General features: G+C 38.8%; 1 protein-coding gene across 9 annotated transcripts in view; it reads left to right on the top strand.

The window, feature by feature from the left end:
* Positions 1–22,143, top strand: part of LOC118273257 (protein muscleblind) — a 237,237-nt gene that overhangs the window by 116,423 nt on the left and 98,671 nt on the right. For 2 of the 9 annotated variants that reach the window (XM_050695636.1, XM_050695797.1), the window contains exon 1: positions 19,052–19,265. The exons of 5 other annotated variants lie outside the window; for them this stretch is intronic. The gene's annotated coding sequence lies outside the window, so the exon portion shown is untranslated. Of the gene's footprint in view, positions 1–19,051; positions 19,266–22,143 lie in introns of those variants that run through there. 2 more of the 9 variants (XM_050695223.1, XM_050695195.1) reach the window with 2 other exon arrangements.

Here is a 22,143-nt window from a genome sequence, read left to right as displayed (position 1 = left end):
TTGAATCTAAGAATGTTAAAGTCCGAATACTAGCGTTTTACATTTACATATTCCTTTTATACGAAAATATAGTAACATTAAAGTGCATCGGGGTCATGAAATACGCAAACTGAGGACAATAAAGTGTTTGTATTGTCATTGAAGACACTCGGGGGCGCTGTCGCTGTGATCGCCAAAAGCATGTAGGTACATAACAGCAGGCATTCAGCGAACAAGCCTCATTCCACGCGTACAAGATGGCCGACAATGGCCCTTAGCGGATAATTACTCAAATAGATTGCCCATTGGGGCATTGTCTCTGTGTGCTAGCATTATATTAGGAATGTTTCTCACCAGCATATCAATAACAGCACGGTATTACTACCTACGTTAGTTCAATTTGTAGAAAAACTGGAACAGTTGTTGGGAAAATCTCATTATTTTAATGCGAAAATAAGAAATTCCACGTATAATCCAACACACAACAGAACACGATTGTACGTAATTTCGAAAACAAAAGGGATCCCGTAATCCAATTAAATCAACGCCGATCACTGGAATATTTTTAATTCATAGTCTGGCTCTGAATACATTCAAGATTAATACCTAATAAATACTCGAATAAAAATAATATTTTCGCGAGTTCATTTCCACGGGGGCGACGGCCCGGCAGAATTTTTCCCGGTTCGCATCACGGCCATTTAATCAGGGGTTTTGATCAACACGTCCTCGCTTGGTAATATAATTACAGTTAACAGCAGTGCGGCGACGTTATCGCGCGTATAAATTAGAGCGATTTACATTTACGGTCGAGACATAGGCCCCGCCATTATCGTGAATGATGCGGGGTTAGGTGCGGGCTTGAGATCATCGCACCACGATTGGTGAGCCATTGCTGCTAAACGTACCTCTCCTGGCTCCGAGCCGCCACTCCGCTCAGCTGCTCAGCCACATCAAACGGTTTTTATTCAAAATCTTTTTTATTATCATTTGCCGCTAACAGAAGTGAGGACGGAATACATGAATAAATTATTTCATTCGTATTTGTGTGCTGTTTATGTTTAACGAGAAACATTAAATGCATCGATTATTAAAATCTGATTTGTATCTCGAAATCGATAAAGGAAATACAATTCCGGTGTAGATAAGTTCTCAAATCAATTATGTTCAAGGCCACCAGGCCGCAGATCCGTGAAACAAGAGCATCCCACTTCACGTGGAATCGAATTAAAGTCGTTGATTACGCGCTCACTCAAATTACATTCATCATGCTGCTCATAAATTAAGTTGCCATATTCGTGCAAAACCTGTGCAAATTGGTCTTAATTTAGTCGAAACGTATAGCCTTAATGGTAAGCGTATAAGCATAAGCAATGGGGAGGGGCGACAACGACACCCCGCCACCGTAAGGGTTGCTTCCACATAATTCTCCGATATAATATTATTTATTATAGCCTTGGAGACAATCCCCTCGCACACAGCGCGGCACTACCGCGTCTCGGTCTTACTTTAGATGTTGCCGGTAGCCGATGACCCTATCCACATATTATACGACATTTAAAAACATTGGACACTCCACATTGAAGGAAATTTTTCGCTTAATTTAAGCAAAAACTTTCTAGCTACTTAAATTACTTAAAAATATTAACTCTTTAGTTGAAACTACTCGATCACTATTAATACTAATCATTCAATCTCCGGTTACTATAAATAGCAAGATTAAATGGAACTAGGTTAACTTAGCTGCTTTCATGTGACTCAATCAATATGAGCCTTTAAAAGGCGATTCACAGTTCCCTGTTAATGTATGTAAGGGCAATTTGATTTACAGCTACGATGTAAGTCGGATCATTAGTACTGAGGCGGCAATTGTTCCGCCTCATCGCTGCACAATACCCTCACTGTGCTACATACTGGCATGTATTACATACTTATTTGACTGTATAATTACGCTGTCGCTAAACTGGAGTCTAAATCCATCAGTATCAGTCTAAGCGAGCACAACACGCATATCAAATGATTCCACACCGAGAACATTTTAAAACTCGACTCTTCTGAAATTCGATTCCATTCGACGCGGACGTCTAACGTTGCACGTGCACTGACTGGCTAAAGAATTCCACTGAATGTGTTCAGTTCCAATATAGAGCTTCAGTCAACTAAACTTTTATATTTACATAGCTAATCCGCCGCGCCCGCCGCGCCTCTCCACGCAGTATATTATTTATACTTGTATGTATGGAACGTAGAATAAGCACTAAGCAGTAGTCACATTTCTATCTAGATTATACGAGATGAATTCTTGGAGCAGACCCAAGGTCCCAACAAATTAATATATTTTACCACTAATTTATTACAATATTCTCTTACACAAGCCATTCTGACATTTAGTAAATGCCAAGCAGCGGTAAATCGTGGCCATTTGAAGCGGCCGATAGCGCGAGAAGGCAATCTCATTTTTCGTGGCGACGCGACACAGTCATAGCGTCCGGGTCCTCCAGCTTACTACATATTACATTCATTATTGGAGGATATCGATGAAAATCTCCAGCATCCAATCTCGCGGGATCGCTGGCGGCACGCGTATTCTTGTAATTTCTGAGGCATAATTTTATTTATTAGAGTGTGCCCCCGCCGGAGCGGCGAGAGCACCCCATTTGCCGCTTCATTGACTTACAACGGCACTCTATAACACTTCGCACATATTTCTGTAGCGCCTCTCTCGCAGATGTTGGATCCCTCGCACCTCATTATATTGCGGATGACATTTAATAAAACATTATGGGTATCTCACAAACGGTTTTCGATAAACGTGAACACTACACATGCCGTGGTTATCTGAGAGGAGGCTTTCTATGGAGACATTCTTTTTGAACTCAGTTGGGCTTGAAATAACTAATGAATATGCTGATGTGGGCACTTTTACCGTTGGGGGTAATGTGGTACATGTGTAAGTAACAAATAACATTGTTTGCATCCACATACTAGATATTAATTAATCAATGTTAGTCCACAGTGTGTAGTTCCTGCTGAAATTAGAGTAAATATTTACATAGGTAATTACTTCTCAATATTAATTATCTGCTACCTACGCACCATCGGTATAATCAGATTGTTTCACTCGTATGTGTTGTATTTTTCGAGAGATAAGTCTGTAGACCACATTAAAGCCACACCACATCCGCAAAACAATGGCAGCTTGTGATATCTACTTGTGGTACATTTCGATGGCTGCCGGAAGTACACGCCAAGTTGTGGTTGGCGGCAGTCGACGTAAGCTTGATTTTAACTATTTAATCGGTGATTCGGATGTTTTTTTTAAACTATTCAAAGTTCAACCGTAAACTGAAGGAAAGAACATATGGAGAAGAGTGGATGATCTTTAGAACTGTATTTAGAATAAAATATAGGATCTGCAAATCAGCTGATATTAACTATTGTGTCTAGCGCAACGATATAGCGTAAATATATAGATCGTCAATAGTACAAAATCTGTCTAAAATACCGACTGTCCAGTCTGTCTGTCCTTCAAGAAATAGTGTGAATTTATGACTATTAGTTTCAATGAAATTGCAGAAGCAATATAACCGTCTTAACGATATCACATATAAGTAGCTTTATCCAATTAACAAGAAGTGGTCAATGATTCAAGTTCAGAACTTTAAATAGGCACAGTTTTTCCCAATTATATAAAACACACACCACTACAAAGTACAGACAGTTTCAGCCAATTGACAAATTGCAGCATCATTCCGATTTACCGCACAATTAGTTTTAGCATGTTACCGTTACCACATTTGTAACTCATACATATTTGCATGTACTGTATTATGTAGCCATTTAGTGGCAGTAGGATAGAACACATTTTTGTCACCACCCCAGCTCTTACCACGGTTAGAAAAAGACCGTAAGAGTTATTTATTTAAGTATCATTGAGAAAATTTTCGGGCAATTAACATAAAAAAGTTATCCAAAATTAAATAAAGTAACTAGCTTTGTTAGACATGAACTCCCAAATGTAAAGTTGTAGTATCCTGTTACAGAGTGTTTGCATTCGTTACTCGTGCCGCTTCAATATAAACCACGTATGAACTAGTTTAAGAATATGCACGTATTTCCTTGTATCACGGGAAACTTTCATCTAACTTTTCATTCCAATGCGGGCCGAATTTCACAAAACAGAACCCTCCACTTTGTACCAGTATTCCATGTTCGTTTACATTCCGAATAAAAGATTCGTATGAACGAGTTCACCAAGTTTGCAGACTGGGGGATACAGTGATAATTTCACTATATTATTCGCTAGCAAAACAACAAGCACTACCATTTACTGAAATTCCTAACAAGCCAGTGTACACTGCAAATGAAATATTCATTGTTATTCATTACATTTGTTACAGAATAATTCCCGCATTATCTTTCCCGGCAGGTTTCTGAATGAAATGATTAAATCGCACCAATTTTTAGTCTTTTCTTTTAATAAGAACGCCAAAAATGAAATGGAGAGAAAGCGCTGGTGCGCATTTAAAATAAAAATTTTAAAGAGTTTTGCTTGTTTCGTATAATGGCGAAACGTGTGGAAAATATGATGAAATGATACTCTTGAATAATGTAGCTGTAGATTATTAAGTAGATAGTTGTACTGAGTCAATTGTGTTTAAGAATTTCATGTTGCACTAGTTAAAACGTGCGGTTTCACTCACATATTTTATGCCAACGCGCGTTAAGTAAGCGTGGTGATTAATACTCAACCCTTCTCCGTATGAGAAGAGGGTTGCGTCAGCAGTAGTCATTAATAGGCTGTTGATGATGACGATTCTATTTCATATGACGTGTCTTCATCAAAATGTGAGGTTAGTTTATATTAGGTTCATATTTTCACTTTGAAACTAATAAGCTACATCTCAGAGTAGTTGTTGTTCCTACAATGTAAATAAAACTATGTTACTTGTTGTCATAACTTGCATACAAGTAGAGAACAAGAGAGCACTTGTAGTGTTGTTGTGAACATCACATATTTTTAAACAAACGTATTATAGGTACTCGTAGTACTCTTAACTAACCCCGAACAACACAGCTTAGTTCCAACATATTATGTATATACTATCCACATATGCAGCTTTGTGTCCTGAAGCAAATCTGAAAAGGTTAAATATAAACAAGAAAATATTAAATTTGTTTCAAGTATAGAAGTTTGAACAAGTTTCACAAATGCCTTGGTTCGTTTTATAGCAGTTGTGCGCGCGGCCGGCTGACGGATTTTGATTTATCATTTTAATTTGGCGAGCGGTGACGACGGGCCGAGGTGTGCCCTCGGGATCCCGCGGGATTCGCCCGGCCCTCGGTTTAAATTCAAATCCGTTGTATTAAATAATTATTTTGTGGGTACATAAAATAAAATTAACAAATAAATTCCAATCATAATGACATTGATAATTGTCTTATATTCTGTGTTTCTATCGAGATCTGTTATAGTATAGACATTCCTGTAATCGTCGCTTAGAATAAGTGATTCAGTATGGAGCAGTGAAGCGGCAACTTATGTAAATGTAGTGAATGTAAAGTCACACATGGCCGTTAGTGTTTGCTGGCGATGCGATGGGGTGGCTGGGAGCAGCAGTTAGCAGCTCAGCGCGTGGTGACGTCACGCATCCCCTACCCCTGCCCGCCCTCGCAGACGCCGTCGCCGCGCCCGCCTTCATTTGTTTTCTGGTGTCACTTCTTATCTCGTCTCGCAATTATTACAATTTGTCCGCTCCTCCCCTTATCTTAGGGAGTTTGCTACTTCAGCATAAAGGCAACCGACTTCAGCAGATTCGCAAGATCATATTGAGGAGAAATCCTCTTTTTTCTAATTTTCGCGGTGGTTTTTTTTTCTAAAACTTTGAATAATGACAGCGCCGTAAATTGCAGAGGTGGCTACGAAATGCCGCAGACAGGCGAGTTCGTTGTTTGTTGTTTTGCCAACTTACTTTTTCACCGCTCGGCCGACGGTTCTTGTTTTGATAGGGCCATTTCACTCAACTAAGATTTTTTATAATCCTTCCTTCCCCAGATTCCATTGGAACTAAAAGAGCAAGTTCTTTCAATCAGCTATAAAGAATGGACCAACTACTTTTCTTTTACAGTTTTTATTACTGAATCGGTGTTTTGTGATAAAAATTGAGGATTCATAAATATCAGCTGATGATATTTCGTATTTTGGAAATTGTTAAGGGGACTTTAAAAATGATGAATATATCAAATATCAGTTTTTCTATTTCAACATTGGTTCTGTAATCTAGAAGGATTTGTGAAATAAATAGCTGTCATTAGCTCATCTGAACCCATTTCAGTCATTGCTTTGACACTAGTCGCTACTCCTGTGTCTCCGCGAGTTACTGAAGGTGCTAAACACTGCTGCGGCTAATTTCGTACAGGTGTACATGAATTAACAGCTCGCATCGACAGTCGTTAGTGCTGCCGATTGCCTCAAACGCGCCGACTCTGTATTTTTATCGCTCCTTCGGCGGAGGGGAGAGTCGTGTGCGCTCGTTGTCGCGACAAAATGTTCAATTTTAGATACAAATAAAAAAGGTCGGACGCGTCGCGCAGAATATTAACGGCGCACAATATGAACGTAGGCATCCGGAATTCGCGTCAAAAGTGCCAAAACGATGTTATTCTTTTCCGCGCGGAGGTAATAAGCGAGGCGGTCCCAGCCGTGCCGCGGATATGAAATCCAGAAATGTTTATGGCACGCGATAATGGGAAGGCTTCGTATCCGATCCGGGTTTACGGATGAAAGGATCCACTCGTAATTAGAATCCTTAAGGCCTTTTGTAATAGCGTAATTGTTTCCCGTTGTCGCCTCGGAGCAAGCCGTTATCTCTATGAATGGAACGACTCGAATACAAAGAAGAGACTGCAGGCGTAGTGCGGAACGCTCTACATTCACTTGCGAATTTTTACAATGTGTTATATCGAGTACAGATAGAGTAGAGTTTCGAGTGCGGTGGTCGCCGGTGACACACGCGACGCGTCACGGCGCGGAGTGATTGAGTGCCGCCAGTTGCAGCGGCGCGCGCGTGCCTGCGCCGACCTATGCCACGGATCGCACGCCAAACGTCGTCACTTCTAATTACATGCGTAACTCAACAATGTATCACTATGCAATACACAACTCACGAAAAATAAAGCAAATTAACCACTACCTACTCCGTTACTGCCTGCCTGCCTAATCGAAACGCTAAATTAATCAGATTTATAATTGTTGCAATCCATGTATTGCGATAATTGGCTCCGTATTGTATAGCTAAATGGCCAGACAGGACACTAATTGAACCTTTCAAGTAGTCTAATCATGCGATGATTAGATGTGGTAAATAATACGTACCTACATAACGAACCTACGTGACTCTCCAGCCATCACAACGACACGTCTACGTACATAGCTACGTCTGCTCAATTGATATAGTGTAGGTAGGTAGTGCAGTGCACTATGGTGTGCGTTACGCAGACACATGGATCGGCACACCGCAATAACCCCGGAGCCATGTTAACACGCTTAGAGCAGATTTGCCTATGAATTGTTCAACTCTGCAATTCGATTGAGTTATTGGTCGACGGACCATCAACTGCAATAGTATTCCTAATTGGCTCAGTTTGGTTATTAGCTCGTGCGTTATTCAGGACGGCGCCGATGTCCCGCGCGTTCTTTAGGGAGTGATACACTCGACGTTCAGGAGAATTCCTGCATAATGTTCGAGGTTCTTGGACGGGCCTCTTATTACAGTCGGGGTAGCCGTGGAGCGCGTACCTACTCGAGCTCAATACGTGAGTTCAGTGTGGTCCTTCAATAGACTCCTGTAATAATATTTGCATACAAAGACGATCCCGCCAGTGCTTTGCGCTTTGTACGCAAATTTGTAAATTTTCAACGAACTGCTACTACTTTGAACATGGGCTCTGCCTGTTTGGAACAATGAATTGATGTGTTAAACAGAGACATTATCAAACAAAACGTCGACAAACAAAGTCACTGGCATTTCAAGGGAACACAGTCGTGTTTTGTTTTAAATAAGATACATTTACATGGTCTAGTTCAGACAATTGTTGGGGGACTAGCACCTACGAAAGAGATTAATTGCAACAACTTTCGTTGACCGAAACGTGCAGGACGGTGGAAGTAGGTGTGTGAGGGAGAAAGCACTTCACGGGAGCGGAACAGAACGGATTAAATTGCAAGTACGCTGATGTATTTATAGCTGGGCCGGAGACAAACGAGCGCGCGCGTGATGGACCTGCCTCGTTATGGGAATTAATCGAAGTTGCAGCCAACGGCACACCTGCACCGTCTAACTGAAATATGCTTTGCTGCAACACTGTTAAATCTGGAAATCTTGGATCTGAGCGACAACGCGGAATTTACATCGGCTTACGACGGCTATTCGTCAGCCAATGCAGCCGGCAACAATAGGTGTTGTGTAAGAAGATCGTGTTATATGTCAGGGAAAGGTCAGACTCGTGTCGTATGTAACGGGCTTAATGGTGTTAGCAATCTTAATACAATGATATTTAGTAATAATAAACATGTACTAACATATGTGACTAATAAGTTCCTGGACTTTCTCTTTCAAGTACATTAAGACATAGACTCCGAAATGAGAATGTTAAGTTTCAATACTTTGGCTATTAATAATAAAAGTAAACAACATAAAAATATAATACTTAGATAATTGTGTCCCATACTACAGCTGTACTAAAGAAGGCACGTTCATTCACGAAGACAAGTTTACACTCTCGCTACTTGATCGACAAACAAAAGAAACTGGGAAAAGGAAAAGTTCTTTCTAATTCTTAAAACCCGCCGTCAATAGCTAACCTATTCAAATTAAATAAGACCTCATTCGACTAACAAAGATTTGTCTTGTCTTTACTCGAAAGTTAGACAATAATTTCCATTTCCGAAGTAAAACCAATTTAAAAAGACGAATACATAAGCAGAGATTTGCATTACAATATGGGCCCCTTCCTCAAATTTTTTCTTCGATAGGTCTGTTGAGGATACTAGGAATGTATAAGTGTTTCGAGTTTACTTGATAATGCAAGTTGTTCGGTTCGTCGGTGCACATTGAATTGTTCAGTTTGATCATTATAGTTGGAACGGCCACCTGCGCCCCACGCAGTCTACATGAGCTAAAATAACCGCGAAATCGAATTATTGGCCATCCGCGACCATTCAATACGACTACGCACTCCTATTGCTATTCCGATACACTGACCAAATGCAGTTTCCGAGGTATTGAATCAATTATTATTATTAAATAATGGAGATAATAGACACAATATTAACCTACATTTAATTAAAGAAGATATTACATCTGCAAGGAAATAATAAATGCCTCAGTTTCATAAGATAAAAAAGCGTAAAGTTTAACTAACTCCATTTTAACGACGGAACTTCGTGATCAAACAGAATCAAATTGAAAAGCATTTCGTTGGGATTTGTGGTAGTTTTTCATCGCTTCCCCCCGATAAAGCAAAGCGAACAACGGGAAAATTCGAGTCAACTGTTAAGCAACAAAGGCCGCTTTGATTCGCGAACAATGCAGCGAGCAGTCGACGGCTGGTATTGTATCGCGTTCGTTACATACAATATTTATGGCGTCTACAAACAAAACTTGAAGAAGCTAAGTGGTCTAAGTTCGCGCTAATTTAAGAGTTGTGCGCTCCGGCGCGGGCGGGCGGAGAGCGTGGCGTGGCGTGGCGCGGCGTGGCGTGGCGCGCGCGCCTCCGCTGCAACACTTTGTCATAACTTTACTCGGTTACGACACCGAGCCTGCCTCACAGACACATACAGCTTCATTTAACGCAGCTTTTGTTCTTACTCACGGAAGCTAATCAAAATGTACGTGCATATGGGGTCTTCTGCGCCCCGTAATGAAAGTGTCGCCACTTCGCAATATTGTTTTCGAGCAATAAGTGTTCTGCACTCACGTGTGTTTGTTCGGATTACGTTGTAACAATTTGTCGTAGTTAATTTGTTTCTGTTGAGAAAGGGCGACCCCGTAATCACACACTGTCTTAATGGAGATTTTCACCGCTTAAGTATTGCACCGTGAATCCCTTCTCATTTATCTTGTACGCAATCTTGATCTCACTTCCAAAGAAATCACTCAGTGGATATCCTAGACGAAGTAAACGAATATGTTTGTATTCTATTAGAAATTATATCTTGTCTCTCTACCCCTATCTTCCCTGAAACAGAGAGAATTAAATTGTTGTAAATATTATACGCAAATAAAATTTGGTAAACGCGTCGGTCGGTTAAAATTCCGTGTCTAAATTAACATAATTTAAAATTCAAAACCGTATGAAATACTTCATTGCGGAGAGCACGCCACTGAAAGGGGCATATTTAATTCTTTCACCAGCACTTTGCGAGGAATGAGTAACGTAAAAATCCTTCAAGAATATCAAGCACGTTTCGACTTGACTTTAGAAAAAGAAAAATACGGGTAAAAATAATAAATAGCGGTATAATGGCGATCTTCACGCGAAAGATTAGCCACAAAAGCCAGGGGCTTAGCAGTATTTATAAGGAGTGTTAGCGGCACGCCACAGCGGATCTTGAAATGTTTCTCCTGCCTCGCGACTTCACAAAAAGTGTTTTTTCCTATATCAGATAATACACGGGGAAAATTCGTTCATTGAATTTTGTCGAATGTCTGCGTTACACCGAATTTATTCACGAATAAATTCTACGTGGCGCGTGTTATACTTTACATTGCGATTTAAATAACGATTTAAGATGATTTCAGTCTATTATATTATGTTCAAAAACTCATTTGTGATACCAATGGTCTAAGTGTACATAAATCACAGCAGAAACTGCTAATAAAGTTAGTTTTCGTAACAAACTAGCAACAGATACTGTTATTAATCAAGTGACTAGTGGTTACTAGTAGCAAACTAAACGCACTTGATTGCCGCGTCACTAGTTAATGCTACTTTACTCCAGTTACCGCCCGCTAGGCTGGCATCGCGAACATTTGGACCTAGTTACCGGCCAGTCCCAGTGCGGAGCCGCGTGCCCACAACTTCGCCATAACTCGTTTACTCTGGACCACCTAATTTGCTTGCCGACTACGAACACCAGTCAGCTTGTCAGTATAATTTATAGCATCTTTACATGGAGTTCAACGCTGTTATTAGAACTTTTGTTGCTTATTTATCTCTTGAAACTTAGGATACTTGTAGTTTACAACAACAATATCATCATAATTCCAATTTTCTTAGATTTATATCCTTATAAAAACTTGGCTACTTCGGTGGACGAAAGTAGTAAAGCTAGGGACATAATAGTTTTAAAAAGGAATAAATTTTAGTTAAGCTCAATAGTTTGGTAGAATGTTAAGGATCTGCTATTAATTTGATAGATAGCTTGAGATAAGTTTGAAGAATGATGCGAGCACGCAGAGAGAATAAATTAAATGAATGTTTGAATTGTGGCAAATGAGTGCAGTGATTGTTGGAAGCATTAAATCTTGCAGCGAGGTGGTAGTAAGGTGGGTAATGAATACAAACTGCGGGCCGTGTGGTTAGCACCGCACTAAATTAAGGCGGGAGAGTGCGCGGACCGCGAATTGGAAACCACTACCGTGAACCTTGCGAGGAGCCATGAGAACTCCCCGGCCGCTCGTTCCCCGGAATACCCTCAATATTACCGGAGAAACTAGAGCATTAAAAAGTACAAAAGAACTCATTGACCATCGGAAAAAGAAGCTATGTTTGAGTTCTATAAACAAAACTATTCGTAAAGTACCCAAGTAACGTTAAAAGTAATTCACAGATTAATTCGAAAAAATAATTAAATAACGAATTTGTTACCAAATAACACTATAAGTAAGTACTGAAAACAACAATTACAGGAAAAATTAAATTAAAATTAAATACTTATTTCTCGCTTGTGGTTCAATTCTACGAATCAGCACTTCGATACTCGAGCAGCTAATGAGATGTGAGTGCAGTTATGAACATGTGAATACTTCAACGAAAACTTCAACTGCTGATATGACTAATCGTCCTGTCATAAAATTCTCTTTGCCGTAAGCGGGAACCCTGTGTAATCACGATAGTTAATAAGTTCCATAGGGGTTGGAAAGTTTGAAGAAATTGTCGTGAATAATGAAGAGCCTAGTCGTGTACAAGTACTTACTTGTCCACAATTTGCAATTACGCGAGTTCGTGGAAATGGCCGAATCGATAGGGGTCATCGGCACCATAGGCATCATCCATGAGGTTGAACCCTCAGGAGGGTGTTTGCCACACATTACAGCCCTCCGCCCTCGGCCCGCACGCGGCATTCCAGGAAAACATTGCAAGCCATGCTATTCTTTATTTTACCTGCATACATACATACGAATAATTTATACCTCTGACTCATACACAAATCAATCCCTATAATGGAAATTAATTTTGCGCAACTGAAACACAAAAACAGAATATGTTTGAAGTTGTGTAGATAAATTATGACTCACATTATTTTTAATACGATCTGAAGAACGATTGAATAAACATTGTATGTACATTAAATCGATGCTGTCTCGATACGCCTCCGTATTCCGCCTCCACACGCATTGTTCTCTTAGCTGTTGTCTATTTATCTGAAATCGCATTGATACTTTCCTGAAATGTTTCTATTGAACCTGATTCTTAGAATAGAAACGCGAAAACTTCTTTTCCAATTTTCTCTCAATGGCCATTAGGATGAGAAATGTAAAGTAGATTCCCGGACGAAGTCGAGATATGTGTTCGAGAAGAATGAAATTTCGAACTAAACTGGCATCGCACCGGCGCGCCAGGATAGTCTCAGCCGACGGAACGACTTCAGGATGCAGACTTTTTCGAAATTATTTGCATGTATCTGTGTATGGATTATCCATTCTTATAGAACTGTTTCGGGAAACGATACAAATAAATTACAACAATAACACGGACAGCAATATTGAGATCAGATAAATTTTTGATCGTATTATATTCGGATACCCAATTTGATATTGGAATCCTCGGAGACTGAAAATACGATACACTCAGTGAGCAGAGCACATGTTATCAACGTTCGGGACGTCGTTAAAATCTGTGCCAATATGTCTAAGGATATCCTGTTATGAAGGCGGCGATACAAGTTGTGTCCACAACAAACAGGCCTCTCAAATCGTGACTTAACGCAGTGTCAACAGGTTACTTGAGTCGAGTTGACAATCTGTAATTTAGCGCGGGCGGACCAACTTGTGAACGGGACCCCCCGCTTATTTGCGAGCCCACAAGTAACTTTAAACTGTTCAGACTAATATATAACGTGCTTTAGAGTTCTAAGCTCACGACCCGTTACGTCGATTCACCTGGATCCTTGAAAACTCGAGATTGTATTTTCAGGCAAGCTGTTAAACTTGTTATTACGCGTGGCAGAATGTGATTAACCCATCCGTGTGGATTGGAAGTTTGAATAACTACTTTAATTTCAGCCCTTAATAATAGGATGACCCAATATCTGAGAGAGTATTTTGTGAAACTTATATTGTCTAAAAACAACTCACTGATAATGAAAAATTTTGTTTATTTCTTCGGATTCTTCAGTTATTAAGTCGAGCTGCACTAAAATACAGAACCTGCAAATAATAAACGTTTCTGAGAAATATATTCTACTTTATTACGTTGATCTTAATTCAGTTAACTTTATAGTGAAAATTTAACCGAGACATGCAATAACTGAATACCAAGAAGTTATTTTACTTACGTTGAACAGACTAATGCAAATTAAATGGACGATTCTTTGTAGTGAACCATATTTTCATATTAAGACTGCGAGCCCCCGCTGGCAAATACAATTTCTTCTAACAATGGAGGTTACAGAGGGGAGAGATGATGGAGGGGGCGGGCTACCGGCGCTGCAGTTTTAAATCCTCTGATCATCAAGTCTGTCAGTACAATTTATTGAGTTTACATGTCTTAATTGAACTGATTACTGTCTGACAGCTTGTATTTCGTTCAAATGATTGGAAATAAAACAAACCAAGTACTCAACTACGACATAAAGTAAAGATGAAGAACTTCCTAAAATTGTTTCCACAACTTAAATCCCTTGAAACATTTCAAAGTAATTAGAAATGGTTCAGCAATTTCTGTTAACTACCGTAAAATTAATCGACCGTGGAAATACATTGTAACAGCGAAGAACATATTTAACAATATTGTAATAATTTCAGCGGTTACACTATTTTCCTTCAATAAAAACGAAATAGTAGGCAGCGGCCATTGTAATACGGTTAAAATTAAAATGAACATTGTGTAAGTTGTCAGCTCGTATTTTTTGTGTGCATAGTCCAGTGCTATAACTGGTCACGGGTGCACTTTTATGCAGCCATTCCACGTTTCTAATAGAGCGAGCTCATTTTAAAGTAAAAGTTTTAAAATTTAAATTTACACGGTAGCTCACTGGGCGACTTATAATTTGTTCTGCAAGAAAGACTGGCCTTTCTTCCATGTTTTAGTGAACACACAGTGAACAATTATGAAGGGTACGTAGCGTACTGTATCGTAAATTATTAAAAAGTTTAAGAGTGAGAAAAGTGAAGTTATTTTGTGGAGTTGAATGAGGTATGTTTCTTGCTTGTCTCATGCACTATGCACTTAAGAAGCAGTGGCATCCTGCTCCCTAACCCTATTGTGATTTATCTACCTAAGTATTCTTTATATTGATGGATAGAAAAATACTATGTTAATTCCGTTGTCGACAAGATTAAAAACATATTAACAAGTCCAGTCGTCTTTTATAAGCTACCAGTAACAGTTTCACTAGAATCTAGAGTATGGAGTCTAAAAAGAGTCTTACAAAAAGACAGAGACACAGAAACCACCGTTAAAAATTGAATACAATTTAAATATTCGAACATCAAAGCTATAAATCAGTTATATCACGACGAGAAATAAAGTGCACGAACGACCATAAATCTATTATATCAGAAACTATTCTTCCATATCAATCGGTTAGGACGCACAGTCGCATCCCTAACAAAATAAAAGTCTCTCTGAAATAGCAAAGGACAAAAAAATACATATCGCATCTTCACTTTACTCTTTGATCGGGGCTTGGGAGGTCGGAGGTCGCAAGCTAGTGAGTTTTCACCGTTATTTCTTTAGCTGAGAAATCCCCTCGCTCAAGTTTAGTTAGGAATTCCGTACACCTATCTTCGTATCGCACCACATATTTTGTGTAGACGGGAGGGGAAGTTTCCTTTTCCTCGTGAAAATCTTCCCCGACGCGTAAGTACATTTTATAAGGGCAGAGCAGCTTTGATAAACCATTATTAATTTTGATTCGGAACCCCGAAAACATATTGATGCGTGGTACATTTAATGTCATTAAAACTCTTTGTAGTGGTTGCGGTTCTGGTGTCCTGTAATTTAATATGTTTTAATGTTTTCAGATTATTTCATTAAATTGCAATAAAAGTTGGACATTACACAGCATATTAGTATTGTAGATTTACATTCATTACATTTATTATGGGTAATCATAAACATATAAAACATTTAATATAAACTAAAAAGATATGTTAAAAAATGTAGTTGTTCTCTCTATATTACCAAACCTTCTCTTGTGTGTAGAGGTATGCACCGCACAAAAGGTAAACAAATTTGGTAGGGTAGCGCGTATCGTATGCGGTGTCGGTCCGTCACGAATACCTCTCCTGTGTAATATTGGGAAAAACTTGCGGGGCGACGGATAGTTGCGGGGGTCAAGTTAATGATATCGCCGCCATTTGTGGACGACTCCCCGCTCCGAATTGCGCCCGGGCACGTTAATGGGCTCAGCTACAGCACTCTGAATATTTTAAAGGACATTCGCCGAAATTACTACAAAAATAATGTCGCTTTGCTTGTACCGAATTACCCGAGAAACGGTTTAGAGACCGGCAATAAATATGCACGGAATCCGCTTCCTATTGCCTCTTTGGAGATTGCTTTTCGGATTAAACATTTTCAGTCGGAGTTTTAAGCAGAGTTTGATCATAGTCTGCAAATTGTTATTTCAAAGTTCCTCGTATCGTGTATGTCTAGTATCGATTTGTCATAAAGGGAACGCTCAGAGAAGTCAGCTTCACTTACGACTGTTTCAGTGTAGCGAGCTTTTAAATAATAAATGAGACTCGGTGATAGAAGAGAACGAGAGCGTGGGCGGTACGACTGCCGACTGAATATTGCTTGCCGCGGCCGCAACCGCGCCCGCTCCCGCACCCGCGCCCGCGTCGCCCGCGTGCAGACAGCGAGCTACGTGCGCCGCATAATGCACCGTCCCGTGCAAAATTCACAACTACGTACCCTCCGGCAAAATAAATTTACTACCTCTATCTTATTTGCTCTAATTCGTGAAAACTGCAACTCGAAACTCCGGTCTCGCTGTAATGATCGTACGACACCGTTTGCAGAATTAGTGAACTCCATTCAGTCAGATTATAAATTAACAATTTTTCCTAACAGTTAGTAGGAACTAACTGTTTTCCACGAATATGTCCGCGTAGTATACATCTTCTGACAGCAAAGCTGAAATAAAAGTTACACCAGCTACCTACCAATAAAAGTCCTTAAAAACCGACTTAAGGACATCCGGACAACAGAACTCTCTGATGAAACTGAACCTTTTAACAGCCGTCTCCAACCTGCCTGGACTATACAAGGAACCCTCTTATGTAGAGGAGGCTCATAGTCCAGCAGTGGACAGTGGACTACTAGAGATTGTGGTTGATAATGAAAGTTTCTATCTAGCCATTAATTAATTAACTAAATTATACCTGGTAGGTAAGTATTAAAATAACACCTAAACAAACCCGAAGGTTGTAGGTACAGTGGCATCAGGTCAATTTACTCTTTTCAGTCAAATTTCTGCATTCGATTTTCAACTTTATAGTTTTAAAATAAAATTGAAAATCCAATGAAAATATTTTCAGATAGGAGTAGGTTGAAGTGCTGGCTACCGTACAATCACTCTTTCCTTTATTCGCCCTAAGATTCTAAATGTCAGACCCTTTGTTTTATTTTTTCTCGTAATCTTAACGGGACTGTTTGCATAAACAATTTGAAAAGTATTTTTCCGGCTTCACAATTTTTATTTCCCCTTTATTTACTCCTTTTTACTAAGGAAAAGTGTTATCCTTTTACAAATTACTACCTACTCTCGCGCGGTTTCACCTCGCTCTACTTGGCTCCTATTAGTTGTAGCGTGATGTTTTATAGCCTAGATAAATTAACAATAAAAAATAAAATTTTTTTTTGAAATCGAACCATTTATTCTAGAGATTAGCGCGTTTAAAGAAATAAACAAACTCTTTAAGTTTTATACTCGTACATACAAAACAGTACCTATAAGATTAAAGATAGTCTTAATTTCGATAAAAGGAAATTGATAAATAGTTACTCTATTAGGTTTTAACTAGGTACTAGTAACTTCTTTTGTCTCTGCATCCCACAAAGGTTTGGCTGGTAGATAATGCCTATTAAGTCCTCCTTGTACACATTTATGTAACTACATAAAGAGGTAAATAAAAAAATAAATAGTAACTAGGTAGGTAGGTCTTTTTATTAATTATTAAAACATTCACACGTGGTTTTGCCCGCGTTATTTCCCATGACTGGGAGGGAAAGCCTATGTCCTTGTCCGTACTTCCAAGTACCTACCTATGCAAAATTTCAAGAAGAGGTAATAAACAAACTTTCCTACCTACATACTTTGAATTCCTTTATAAATGTAGGTACCTACCTATTAGGTAACTGGGATTACCCACCTCAATTTTGGATAAACCCACCAACAAAAACCAGATAAGTAGGTACCTACATTACCTACCTACCTACCTCTACCTACCAAATTCTTAATCATTTTTTTAATTCATTAAAAAGGTCTGTTACCTCAAAATAACAATTCCTACTTTGAATTTGGAACAAGACATTGAATCGGTTAAACATAACCTACCAATCTACATGTATAGCAGCTATAACACTCCTTCCCCAGGCTTTGTCTGTACCTTGGTCTTATTAACGTGCATAAATATCTGTTCCCTACCACCTCGCCCCCAATTTAGCGCTGGTACGCGGCGCTCCTAACAAATCAACCTGCTCTAAGTAATTCATTCAACATTATTATTCATTTTTTTACTTGCCTACATACATAATACGTGAATTATTTTTACGACTACGGAGTAGGTTTTTGCTGTTACTTATATTTAATTTTTGTAAGAAAGTTAAATATGTAAATAGCTTAATGTACCTCATATTCCAACTTTCAATAAATCGTACCCATTATATTTTTTATTCAAAGTTGAAGACTTTTATTGCAGTTGTCAAATCTATCTGGCTACTGAATTTCAGTTCAGTTCGGAACTAACATTGTGGAATTTATAACCCATGGGGATGCATGAATTATTTTATTTGTTTAAAACATCAGGCCGAGAGTAAAACAAAGTTTGAATAGTATTTTACTAGATTTTATTATCTGAAACGGGTAATTTCCCCTGTACAAACACTCGCCTCTGTTCATTCGAGAGCCCCAGCGCGCGCTAAATTTGAATTCATGTTACGAACGGGCTACATAAACCAATTACCGAGCAGAGCCAATGGCGGGTGGCGGCACGCGGAGAATCGATAATTCACAATATGCCCGCTAGAGGGCAACGCCAGCGACGCGGTGCGCGCCCACACCACTCCTCCACGTTGCGCATCCGTACGATCAACCTTGCAACGACGTACACGCAGTTCATGATTGTAATTTAATGCTTAACTCTATTTTTTTCGAACGAATATATTTCAAAAATAATTATTATTTCACTTAATTTATTACACTGTTATCATTCAAATATTTTTTCAATTTAATTTTGCACAAAAAACCACAAAAATATCTATTATTTTAATTTTTTTACTGATTTAATATTTAAACCAAGTTGCAATAGTTTGTTTGTTAATTGTTAGAGCACCTTTTTAAACATTTCAATTAATTCCATACAAACATTTTTGCGAATAACAACCCTTGCGCGCCGGTTCAAAGTCACGTCAGCCTGTCGATCGTAGTCAGCTGCTGCTTAGCTTGCCGTTTCGTGTCGCGCTTCTTGTCCGCTTTCAATGTTTTCCGTTTTATTTTGTTATTTCTGTGATGCAAACCGATTTTTTAACTAATATTTATATTATTACGTTATTGTGAATGAAACTGTGCAATAATTCAGTGGTATCGGGCCCCGGACAACGAAAAGGAAGAGGTAAACGCCTTAATATTTTTGTTTGTCGCGAACATAACCTCTCTGACATCACGTACGATGCTCAATTTCAGTCGTTTAGCATTTTATGTGGACAGTAGAGCCGAATAAGAGTCTTTATAAGAGTATTGAATGTTGTTATAAAGTTTCCACTCAGTGTAATCATACATCTTTGTGTTTATGTTTCTTATTGACGATTTCCAATGTGATTCCAGCAGTTCCCACATTACGGGGCTGATATTGTTTTTAATATTACATTATTGAAGTGGAATGTATTGTAGTTTTACGTTTAGATGTGGATTTTAGGAGAAATTTATCGTTTTATAAAGTTTATTGCATAAATCCGGTTAAATGTTGCTATAAAGTGAATCACCATGACAATGCTTGCTTGATAAAACAATACCATCGAGTTCCCACAGGGGGCGTTGGTTGGTGGAAATTGCGAACAAAATAAACGTGCTTTGTAGTTACCGAATTCAGTGTTTGTTTCACATAGATAATAAAGCATTCACCAATTTCGTTTTAGTTACGTAGATTTCCTTTGTTAGAGATTGTTTTCTGTAAACAACTTGTTAGCACACCTGCCTAAATACAACCATGTGCTTTGCAAATACTCTCCGTTCAAGATACATCTAATTCAGTATAGCGGTTACATTTTCGCAAATGCTAGACGATTTCATTAAACGTTGTTACAAAATAACTATAAACTTCATACATAGTTGTTATTATAAATAGATGACGTAGATAGCTATCGATCGATTGTACTTTTCAGATTTACCTATCTATGTATTTAAAGTTAATACGTCCAGTTATTTATGTAGTTAGATTAATTAACAGAAACCTAATCAGACATTGTAAAACAGACCCTATGTAGCTACCTATATGACTGTAAATATAAACAACCTACTTTGTATGTTTTTGTATGTCTATATAGTTAGTTAATTTCATTCAGTCATTCCGTATCTACTTAAACTCTTAAAGAAACAAAAATACCTACACAAAAGTAGTGTTACATGAACAATGGATGTTTCAGACTAATGACGTCTCTGTCTGTTAACCTTTTTCGTCCGAGAACCGACTCATGCGCATGATTCTGAATAATAACAATTCTCTTGATGGGTTTGTTCTGCATAAATACGTTTGTTTCCTAACTTGTTATTATGGTTTTAGGTTATAGCAAAACTAAAATGTACGCAAATCATTTACGAGTTAATATTATTTAAATAACTATTCCCGTCTCGAAGTCTCGACTGTTTAATAACTTAAATTTACTCAAGACTATGAACCCCTAGCGTGGCTTGAAACTATTCGAGTTACCTCGTCAAACAGTTACGTACCAAGCTGTAAAACATCATTCATATGAAACGAATTCGTAGTTTACAGTAAATTTAGTCTCAACTAACTACAGTAGTAAAAGAGTTATTTTACCCTTTTCCATTGTTAATCTGGTTCAAATTGACAATCTTAAATATCGGCTGGTTGAAAATAGTTTGGACTTCTGTTGAATGGTCAAACATTTTTCCATTTAAACATAAATAGGAACCTTAAAGGGACTGCTCTTACCCTTACAATACAGCTTACAATAGTTTGATTTGTATTGAGCTTTCAGTCAACTTACGTGACTTTTTCACTGAAACCCTTCAGGATCCTTTGCTACAATATGTTGATGAGTTTGATCGCGTTTTACCGATATTATCCAGCACCTATGGTAGATAACCGATGTTTTACTTGTCTAATATCTATGGGTATTTTGTCCGTATTATCACCCCCAACAAGGTAGCTAATGATGACATATGTATTCGAAAATGCTGTTAAATACAGATGAGTAGCTGAATAACGTTTGCAAATGTCGACTTTTGTCGAAAATGTCCGTCTCGTCGGCCATATTCCGTTTAATGTCGCAATATTGTGAGCGTCGGCGGGCGGCCGCGGCCGGTCGCATGCATTTACATACATTAATGCGGACGCTGCACATGCATGCACCTCGCTCTGAATGTGTGTGCGCTGCGAATTAACTGTAATTGAGCCATTCGGACAGCGGCGAGCCGCGCTCTACTGCCTCTGTAGTTTGGCCGCTCAGCCACCACTTTACGTGTGTCGTTGTATCTATTACAAACAATATCAACATTATCTACTTCTGCTCACTTACCGGTTATACTAGATTTTTCATTTCCGAAAATAATGTTTATACGCGATTTTATCTTCGTTGTGATTTCAGTAATTTACAATAGATTGTGTCCACACGACCACACATACTTATTGCACACACAGCAATAGTAAACTCCGTCACCTAGCTTTACATTGAATTACAAATTCATAAGATTTCGTTGTTATCGCAATGGAAACGAACCTATCTAGCGCTTAGGATATTCATCTTCACCCCTTTCTGGAGCAACAAACAGGGGCGTCGGAATTTTGTTATTAGCGTTACTGAGGGGGTAGGTGCCTCTACCGTCGCGCACCTGACTGATTGATAGCACTTCTTTCCACCTCGGGTCGAGCTTGTAATCGAGCCATTAATAAACTTTACTGCCTCCAAGTTTATCCTGCGGACTCGTTATTTGCTTAATGGGCTGGCAAACGGCTCGGCATGAGACACCTGTGCTGGTCTAGTCATTGTTAAACAGTAATTGACACATTGATTGAGATGTTAGAGAAATAGCTAGCTCGTAAAACACCTACGTGCCATTAACTATTACTATTTGCAGATAACATTCTTTGGAACAATACATAACATCTTTTGCTGCTAAGAAAATAAGACTGATGAACAAAATGATTGATCGATTTTGTCTTTCCTCTTACTAAACCATCTATTTACTCGTAATTGACCTGTTTAAGGGTATAAAATTGCGATCACAATCAAAACTTCTATTTCCTTAGT

The sequence above is a fragment of the Spodoptera frugiperda genome, chromosome 1 (genome assembly GCF_023101765.2).
Source record: "Spodoptera frugiperda isolate SF20-4 chromosome 1, AGI-APGP_CSIRO_Sfru_2.0, whole genome shotgun sequence".
Classification (NCBI taxonomy): Eukaryota; Metazoa; Arthropoda; class Insecta; order Lepidoptera; family Noctuidae; genus Spodoptera; species Spodoptera frugiperda.
The sequence above is the reverse complement of the archived record's forward strand: the minus strand, read 5'-3'. Positions and strand labels throughout refer to the sequence as shown.